Here is a 9,854-nt window from a genome sequence, read left to right on the forward strand (position 1 = left end):
TCGCAATCTATTTTTATTTTTATTTTACTTTCAGATCTATTAATCCAAAAACCTAAAAATACCTTGCTGCAATTTTTATTTATTTATTTCATCTCGCGTTCCCGGGAGATCTATTTATCCAATCTACTAAAATATTACCTATCTTTTTACCCGTGAGGGATTGACAACCCCTCTCTTACGTTAGGTTGCAATTATTTGTTCATTTTGTGCAGGGGCTGTTTACATGGTGTTGCGTGGTTCTCCTACTGGTTCGATAACCTTGGTCTCATCACTAAGGGAAATACCTACCATAGCTGTGATGTATCATCCCTTCCTCTTTGGGGAAATACCGACGTAGTTCAAGCCGCATTAGTTAGCTCAATATGACCTATAGTTAGCTGCTTTATATCAAAAATGGCATAATATAATTAGTTCACTCAAAAATGGCATAATTATCTAGGTTAGCTCCATTTTACCTAAGTATGCTTACTTCTTCTTCTTCTTCTTTTTCGTTGTCTTCTTCTTCTAACTTTCTTGTTCCCATTTTGTAGATGTCATTCACTTCACGGAAGCTTGCATGGATGGAGTGCTTGTTTTCCCTTTCTGCTTTTCTTTTGTATCGATGAACAATGTGGAACTTGTTATATGGATGGATGGAACTATGTGTTGGATGAACAATGTGAAACTATTGTAATATGTATGGATGGAACTATGTGTTGGTTATGTATGTATGATGAAACTTGTGTGTTGGATATGTCATATGTTTTCTGTGAAATTGCCCTGTGAAATATATATATATATCATATGTTTTGCTGTGAAATTGCTTGGATATAAGAAAAAACAGAAAAAAGAGGCAATGCAACCTCTTTGTCGTCTGCCACCGACGGCAAAGGGATCTTTGCCGTCTACCACAGACGGCAAGTGGCCACATGGCAGCAACCTATGCAACCTAGGATCTAGACCATTTTGTTTCTTTGCCGTCTGTGGCAAACCGCAAAGGGGAGGGCATATTTGCCGTCCGCTGGCGGACGGCAAAGGCTGTCGTTATCCACCTAATGTGGCTAACACATATTCTTTACTGTCCACATTCTTTGTCATCTGCCACTGATGGGAAAGGTTCTTTGTCGTCCGCTTTGGGAAAGAGGACTGCAAAGAACTTGTTTACCATCAGGTTCTTTGCCGGGCAGCTTTGTCGTCGGTGGCAGATAGCAAAGAGCTTTGCCGTCCGCTTTGGGTGCCTTTCCCATCTGCCATGGCAGACGGCAAAGAAGTTGATTCCTATAGTGCTTGCAGGAATATAATGTCAGCTTATGCATGAATGCTATTGCAAATTATCTATATAGATTGACAAAGTGTTTTTTCCTCTCAGATATCATTAGCATCATCTCTATTGCAGGAAAATCACCTTTAAAGCCTATCCACTCTGAGCAGCGAATCATTGTTCTATCATGTTCTGATCATATCAAATATCTAACAAGCAGGAAAACTATATCTCGCTTGGATTCATATTATGTTCTGAGAAAACCTTCATGTCTTATCCTTGTCACAAATTTCTTAATGCTTGTTTCACTTCTAACCCTTGTCGAACTTTTGTGACAGGAACTACCTCATACACTGTCAAGTGCATTAAAAGACCTCAAGTGTATGATATATTGTCAATGACACCCATACAAAGAGAAATATTGTTTCCCAACTGAAGCATATCTTAAGGGGGAGAATATTTATCTTACTAACTATCTCTCATCTTACCATTAATTCTTCGCATTATATTCCACTCCTTATCTATCAATTCATGTGATCGGTTTTGTCAACAATCGTCCAAAAAGGGGGAGCTTGTTTGTGCAATATCTACCTACCTTGTGTTTTGGAGATTGTTGATAGAAACAGCTATGGACTAATTTGTTTGCTAGTGCATATAGAGAGAGAGACAAGTCCATACACAACCAAAGAATATGTTGACTCCGATGTTGAGTTCAAGGAACTTCAACGAAGTACATCTGCATTGCAGAGAAGAATTAATGAGCTATACTTGTTGAAGTGACAGAGTCGAGAAGATTGATGAGAAGAAATCGACCCCTCGAAAGTTTGGCCTACTAGATTGATCTTTCTTGCAATGGGAGAAGTTCTTAGCTTTGGGTTCAGTCTTGCGGTGCTCGATCCCAGTGTCAGAAAGGGAAACGACATGTATTGTATTGTTGCCATCGAGGATAAAAAGATGGGTTTTATATCATATTGCTTGAGTTTATCCCTCTACATCATGTCACCTTACCTAATGCGTTACTCTATTCTTATGAACTTAATACTCTAGATGCATGCTGGATAGCGGTCGATGTGTGGAGTAATAGTAGTAGATGCAAGCAGGAGTCGGTCTACTTGTCACGGACGTGATGCCTATATACATGATCATGCCTAGATATTCTCATAATTATTCGCTTTTCTATCAATTGCTCGACAGTAATTTGTTCACCCACCGTAATACTTATGCTATCTTGAGAGAAGCCACTAGTCAACCCTATGGCCCCCGGGTCTATTTATCATCATATAAGTTTCCAATCTATTTTATTTTCAATCTTTATTTTCCAATCTATATCATAAAAATACCAAAAAATTTATCTTATTATTATTATCTCTATCAGATCTCACTCTCATAAGTGACCGTGAAGGGATTGACAACCCCTTTATCGCGTTGGTTGCGAGGTTCTTATTTGTTTGTGTAGGTACGAGGGACTTGCGTGTGGCCTCCTACTAGATTGATACCTTGGTTCTCAAAAACTGAGGGTAATACTTATGCTAGTTTGCTGCATTACCCTTTCCTCTTCAAGGGAAAACCAACGTAGTGCTCAAGAGGTAGCAAGAAGGATTTCTGGCGCCGTTGCCGGGGAGTCTACGCACAAGTCAAGACATACCAAGTACCCATCACAAACTCTTATCCCTCACATTACATTATTTGCCATTTGCCTCTCGTTTTCCTCTCCCCCACTTCACCCTTGCCGTTTTAGTCGCCCTCTTTTTCCGTTCGCTTTTTCTTTTGCTTGCTTCGTCATTATGGCTAGTCCTTTATTTTCCCCTTTGTCTCCCAAGTTTGAAGTTCTTCACTTCAAAAAAAGACAAGGAGAAAATTTAAAAGATGCTTGGTTTAGGATGATGGAATCTTATCGTAATTGCACCCTAGAGGTGTTTAGAATTTTAGTTCGCAATTTTTATGTTGGGATGAATATGTCGCATAGACAACTCTTGGATTGCGTTGCCAAAGGGAATTTTATCAAAATTGATACTAGTATTTCTCATGAAATCATAGAGGGAATAGTGGGAGCACAAACTCCACAAAAGGGGTCACATAATACCCAGGAAGATACACAAGTTTTTGAGAAGATTTGCAAAGTAACCAAAAATTTACAAAAATCTCTTGAACCTCTCAAGAGTGTCACTGGAAATCTACACCGCATGAATATGTTAATTACCCTTTGCAATAAGCGGTGGGTTTTTTAGATCTAAAAATTTCCGAATATGAAGGGAAGTGTAAGGAACCTCCTGGATTCGAGCATGACTCTGCTAAGAAAATTAAAACCAAAGATGACAATACCTAGATCTATCCTTGCTTTTGGGAGACAACCCAATTTTATTTTTGTTCCTTGCTTTTTGGTTCTGTTTAGTAATAAATAATTCACCTAGCCTATGTTTATATGTGGTTTTATGCTTTTAATTAGTGTTTGTGCCAAGTAGAACCTTTGGGAAGACTTGGGGAAAGTCTTTGCGATCTTGCTGTAAAAAACAGAAACTTTAGCGCTCACGAGATTTGCTGCCATTTTTTTTACTGGAGAGTGCTATTTAGTTAATTATTTTTGCAGATGATTAATAGATAAATTCCTCACGTCCAGAAATTTATTTAAAATTTTTGGGGTTCCAAAAGTATTTGAAACCTACAGATTACTACAGACTGTTATGTTTTTGACATATTTTGTTTTTCGTGTGTTGTTTGCTTATTTTGATGAACCTATGGCTAGTAATAGAGTTTATGAACCATAGAAAAGTTGGAATACAGTATGTTTAACACAAATATAAATAAAGAATGAGTTCATTACAGTACCTTGAAGTGGTGGTTTGTTTTATTTTACTAACAGAGCTCACGAGATTTTCTTTTAAGTTTTGTGTTGTGAAGTTTTCAAGTATTGCGTAAAGATTTGATGGATTATGGAACAAGGAGAGGCAAGAGCCTAAGCTTGGGGATGCCCAAGGCACCCCAAGGTAAAATCCAAGGACAACCAAAATCCTAAGCTTGGGCATGCCCTGGAAGGCATCCCCTCTTTCGTCTTCGTCCATCGGTAACTTTACTTGGAGCTATAGTTTTATTCACCACATGATATGTTTTTTGCTTGGAGAGTCTTGTATGATTTGAGTTTTTAATTTTTAGTTTACCACAATCATCCTCGCTGTACACACCCTTTGGTAGAGACACACATTAATCAGAATTTATTAGAATACTCTATGTGCTTCACTTATATCTTTTGAGCTGGATAATTTTGCTCTAGTGCTTCGCTTATATCTTTTAGAGCATGGTTTTGGTCTTATTTTATAGAAATTATTGATCTCTCATGCTTCACTTATATTATTTTGAGAGTCCCTTAGAACAGCATGGTAATTTTCTTTGGTTATGAATTTAGTCCTAATATGATAGGCATCCAAGATCAGTATAATAAAAACTTTCATAAAAAGTGCATTGAGTACTAGTAGAAGTTTGATACTTGATAATTGTTTTGAGATATAAAGGTGGTAATATTAGAGTATGCTAGTTGAGTAGTTGTGAATTTGAGAAATACTTGTGTTGAAGTTTGCAAGTCCCGTAGCATGCACGTATGGTGACCGTTGTATGACAAATTAGAAACATGAGGTTTATTTGATTGTCTTCCTTATGAGTGGCGGTCGGGGATGAGCGATGTTTTTTCCTACCAATCTATCCCCCCTAGGAGCATGCGCGTAATGCTTGGTTTTTGATGACTTGTAGATTTTTGCAATAATTATGTGAGTTATTTATTACTAATGTTGAGTCCATGGATTATACGCACTCTCACCCTTCCATCATTGCTAGCCTCTTCGGTACCGTGAATTGCCCTTTCTCACCTTGAGAGTTGGTGCAAACTTCATCAGTGCGTCCAAACCCCATGATATGATATGCTCTATCACACATAAACCTCCTTATATCTTCCTCAAAACAGCCACCATACCTACCTATTATGGCATTTCCATAGCCATTCCGAGATATATTGCCATGCAACTTTCCACCGTTCCATTTATCATGACACACATCATCATTGTCATATTGCCTTGCATGATCATGTAGTTGACATCGTATTTGTGGCAAAGCCACCATTCATAATTTTTCATACATGTCACTCTTGATTCATTGCCCTTCCCGGTACACCGCCGGAGGCATTCATATAGAGTCATACTTTGTTCTAGTATCGAGTTGTAATCATTGAGTTGTAAATAAATAGAAGTGTGATGATCCTCATTAGTAGAGCATTGTCCCAAATAAAAAAAGAAAAAGGCCAACTAAAAAGAGGGGCAATGCTACTATCCTTTTTTTCCACACTTGTGCTTCAAAGTAGCACCATGATCTTTATGATAGAGAGTCTCTTGTTTTGTCACTTTCATATACTAGTGGAAATTTTTCATTATAGAACTTGGCTTGTATATTCCAACAATGGGCTTCCTCAAATTCCCTAGGTCTTCATGAGTAAGCAAGTTGGATGCACACCCACTTAGTTTCTTTTGTTGAGCTTTCATACATTTATAGCCCTAGTGCATCCGTTGCATGGCAATGCCTACTCCTTGCATTGACATCAATTGATGGGCATCTCCCTAGCCCATTGATTAGCCACGTCGATGTGAGACTTTATCCTTTTTTTCTTCTCCACATAACCCCCATCATCATATTCTATTCCACCCATAGTGCTATATCCATGGCTCACGCTCATGTATTGTGTGAAACTTGAAAAAAATTGAGATTACTAAAGTGTGAATCAATTGCTTGGCTTGTCATCGGGGTTGTGCATGATGAGAGCATTCTTGTGTGATGAAAATGGAGCATGACCAAACTATATGATTTTGTAGGGATGAACATTCTTTTGCCATGTTATTTTGAGAAGACATAATTGCTTAGTTAGTATGCTTGAAGTATTATTATTTTTATGTCAATATTAAACTTTTGTCTTGAATCTTTCGGATCTGAATATTCATGCCACAATCAAGAGAATTACATTGAGAATTATGTTAGGCAATATTCCACATTAAAAATTCTGTTTTTATCATTTACCTACTCGAGGACTGAGGGAGTCCTGGATTAGGGGGTCCTCGGACAGCCGGACTATATCCCTTGGCCGGACTGTTGGACTATGAAGATACATGGTTGAAGACTTCGTCCCGTGTCCGGATGGGACTCTTCCTTGCATGGAAGGCAAGCTTGGCGATTCGGATATGTAGATCTCCTCCCTTGTAACCGACTCTGTGTAACCCTAGCCCCTCCGGTGTCTATATAAACCAGAGGGTTTTAGTCCGTAGGACAAGAACAATCGTACCATAGGCTAGCTTCTAGGGTTTAGCCTCTCCGAGCTCGTGGTAGATCAACTCTTGTAATACTCGTATCATCAAGATCAATCAAGCAGGAAGTAGGGTATTACCTCCATCAAGAGGGCCCGAACCTGGGTAAACATTGTGTCCCCCGCCTCTTGTTACCATCTGCCTTAGACGCACAGTTTGGGACCCCCTACCCGAGATCCACCGGTTTTGACACCGACATTGGTGCTTTCATTGAGAGTTCCACTGTGTCGTCATCATAAGGCTTGATGGCTCCTTCGATCAATGGCAACGATGCGATCCAGGGTGAGGTTTTCCTTCCCAGACAGTTCTTCGTATTCGGCGGCTTCGTACTGCGGGCCAACCCACTCGGCCATCTGGAGCAGATCGAGAGCTACGCCCCTGGCCATCAGGTCAGGTTTGGAAGCTTGAACTATACCACCGACATCCGTGGAGATTTGATCTTCAACGGATTCGAACCCATGTCAGATACGCTGCACAGTCATGATGAGCATGATTTAGCTCTGCCATCGGACAGTGTTCGGGAGATCACACTTGTAACTGCCCCGGCCCACAATCCGGAACAAATTGCGCCATCCGAGGACGGGTGGATGGACCCCGCCACGGAGGCTGCATGCTCAGCGGCGATAGAGCCGAATACTGACTTCACCTCCTATGAGACCTGTGTTGCCGGACACTCGGATTCGTCCCCGGCCACAGACTCCAAACCGCTCGCGTCTGTGCCCATCCAATCTGATTGGGCACCGATCATGGAGTTCACCTCCACGAATATCTTTCAGCACTCGCCCCTAGGCGATGTGCTAAACTCATTATGGTCTCTCTCCTTGTCAGGAGACCCTTGGTCGAACTATGTCCGGCTCGAGTGGGAAGCCGATGGCGAAGAAATTCGTTCCCCACCCACCACCCACTTAGTAGACACTGTCAATGACCTAACCGACATGCTCGACTTCGACTCCAAAGACATCGGCGGTATGGACGACGATGCGGGAGACGAACAGGAACCACCGCCCACAGGGCGCTAGACTGCCACCTCATCGTATGATATATACATGGTGGGCACCCCCAAAGAAAGCGATGGCAATAAGGTAACAGAGGATAATCCCCCCGAGAAGCAATCCAAGAACCGGCGTCATCGGCGCCGCTCTAAGCCCCATCATAGCAAAAACAGTGATACCGGCACAGGAGACAATAACGCTGCAAATAGTGATGAAGACGAAGACAATCCCCTCCGGGCGGGCTTTGAGCAGGAGGATGGGCAATCCAGCCCCAAGGAACATGCAGCAGATGGAGAATCAGAGGATGACAATTACATGCCTCTCTCTGCAGATGAGGTAAGTCTCGGTGACGAAGAATTTATCGTGCCTGAGGATCCCGTCGAACAGGAGCGCTTCAAGCGCCGGCTTATTGCCACAGCAAAAAGCCTGAAGAAAAAGCAACAACAGCTTCAAGCTAAGCCATATCTGCTAGCAGATAGATGGACTGAGGTCCTGGCAGCCGAGGAACACGAACTCGAGCGCCCAATAAAAAGTTTCCCAAAGCGCAGGTTGCTACCACAACTTGAAGAGGAAGCATTAAAGCCTGCGCTTCCAGCGTATGATGCGGCAGACTGGCCACCTCGTGGCCACGACAAAGTGGCATATAAGCCCGAAGTCTAGCCTGCACCCCGTCGCCAGTCAAACAAAAACAGCAAGGCCCGGTGTAACACGCAGGACCTGCGAGACGTATTGGAAAACAAAGCAGGACACAAAAGATCGATCTTCGGATCACGAGGGCGCGCCCCAACACATGACGACGACCGTCATGCCGGATATACCAAAAACAAATCCGGTCGGGCCGAACACAGCAGACAAGACTCGTACGAAATGCGTCGTGACACCTCCTATGCTTCAGTGATGAAGTAACGGGTCATGAATTCCCAGAAGGGTTTAAACTCGTGAACATTGAATCATACGATGGTACTACTGACCCCGCGGTATGGATCGAGGATTTCTTCCTCCACATTCACATGGCCCGCGGGGATGATCCACACGCCATCAAGTATATCCCGTTAAAACTCAAAGGACCGGCTCGGCACTGGCTGAATAGCTTGCCAGCAAACTCCATCAGAAGTTGGGAGAACCTGGCAGACGCATTCCTGGATAACTTCCAGGGCACATATATGCGACCACCGGATGCTGATGATTTGAGTCACATAACACAACAGCCCGGAGAGTCAGCCAGGAAATTCTAGACCCGGTTCCTAACCAAAAAGAACCAAATTGTGTACTGTCCGGATGCCGAAGCCCTAGCGGCCTTTAAACATAACATCCATGACGAGTGGCTCGCCCGACATCTCGGCCAAGAGAAGCCAAGGTCGATGGCAGCCCTCACGACACTCATGACCCGCTTCTGCACGGGCGAGGATAGCTGGTTGGCTCATAGCAACAACACAGCAAGCAACACTGGCAAATCAGAGGCCAGAGATAGCAACGGCAAACCCCGGCGCAACAAACACAAACACCGCAAACATGGTGAAAGCGCCGAACACACGGCAGTCAATGCCGGATTTAATAGCTCTAAGTCCGGTCAGTGGACAGGGCCACTCAAAAATGGCAATTCGGGTCCGTCCAGTTTGGACCGCATACTCGACCATCCATGCCAAATTCATGGCAAACCAGGAACACCAGCCAATATACCAACAGAGAATGTTGGGTCTTCAAACAAGCTGGTAGGTTAGGCTCCAAAAACAAATATAAGGGGTCTCAAAGCAATGACAGCGACGAGGAGCCCAGATCACCGAATAGAGGAGGACAACAAAAATCTCTCCAGCAAACCCAAATGGTGAATATGGTAAACGCCACCCACACTCCCAACCCGGACCAGATGCACACCCTTAGGGATGTCGACCTAATGAAACCAGTCAACCCGCAATACAAACTAGGGCCGATCACCTTCAACCAAATGGATCGTCCAGTCAACACCTATCACGACAATCCAGCCACACTAGTCCTCGACCCAATAATTGACGGGTTCCACCTCACACGAGTCCTTATGGACGGAGGCAGCAGTCTAAATCTGCTTTACCAGGACACAGTGCACAAGATGGGCATCGATCATTCGATGATCAAACCCACTAAAGCCACCTTTAGAGGTATTATACCAAGCGTGGAGGCCAGCTGTACCGGCTCCATCGCCCTCGAGGTAGTCTTTGGATTACCAGAAAATTACCGTACTAAAGAGTTAATCTTCGACATCGTCCCCTTTCGCAGTGATTATCAGGCACTGCTCGGGCGAACTGCGTT

The sequence above is a fragment of the Triticum urartu genome, chromosome 4A (genome assembly GCF_056163025.1).
Source record: "Triticum urartu cultivar PI428250 chromosome 4A, HENAU_Tu73, whole genome shotgun sequence".
Taxonomy (NCBI): domain Eukaryota; kingdom Viridiplantae; phylum Streptophyta; class Magnoliopsida; order Poales; family Poaceae; genus Triticum; species Triticum urartu.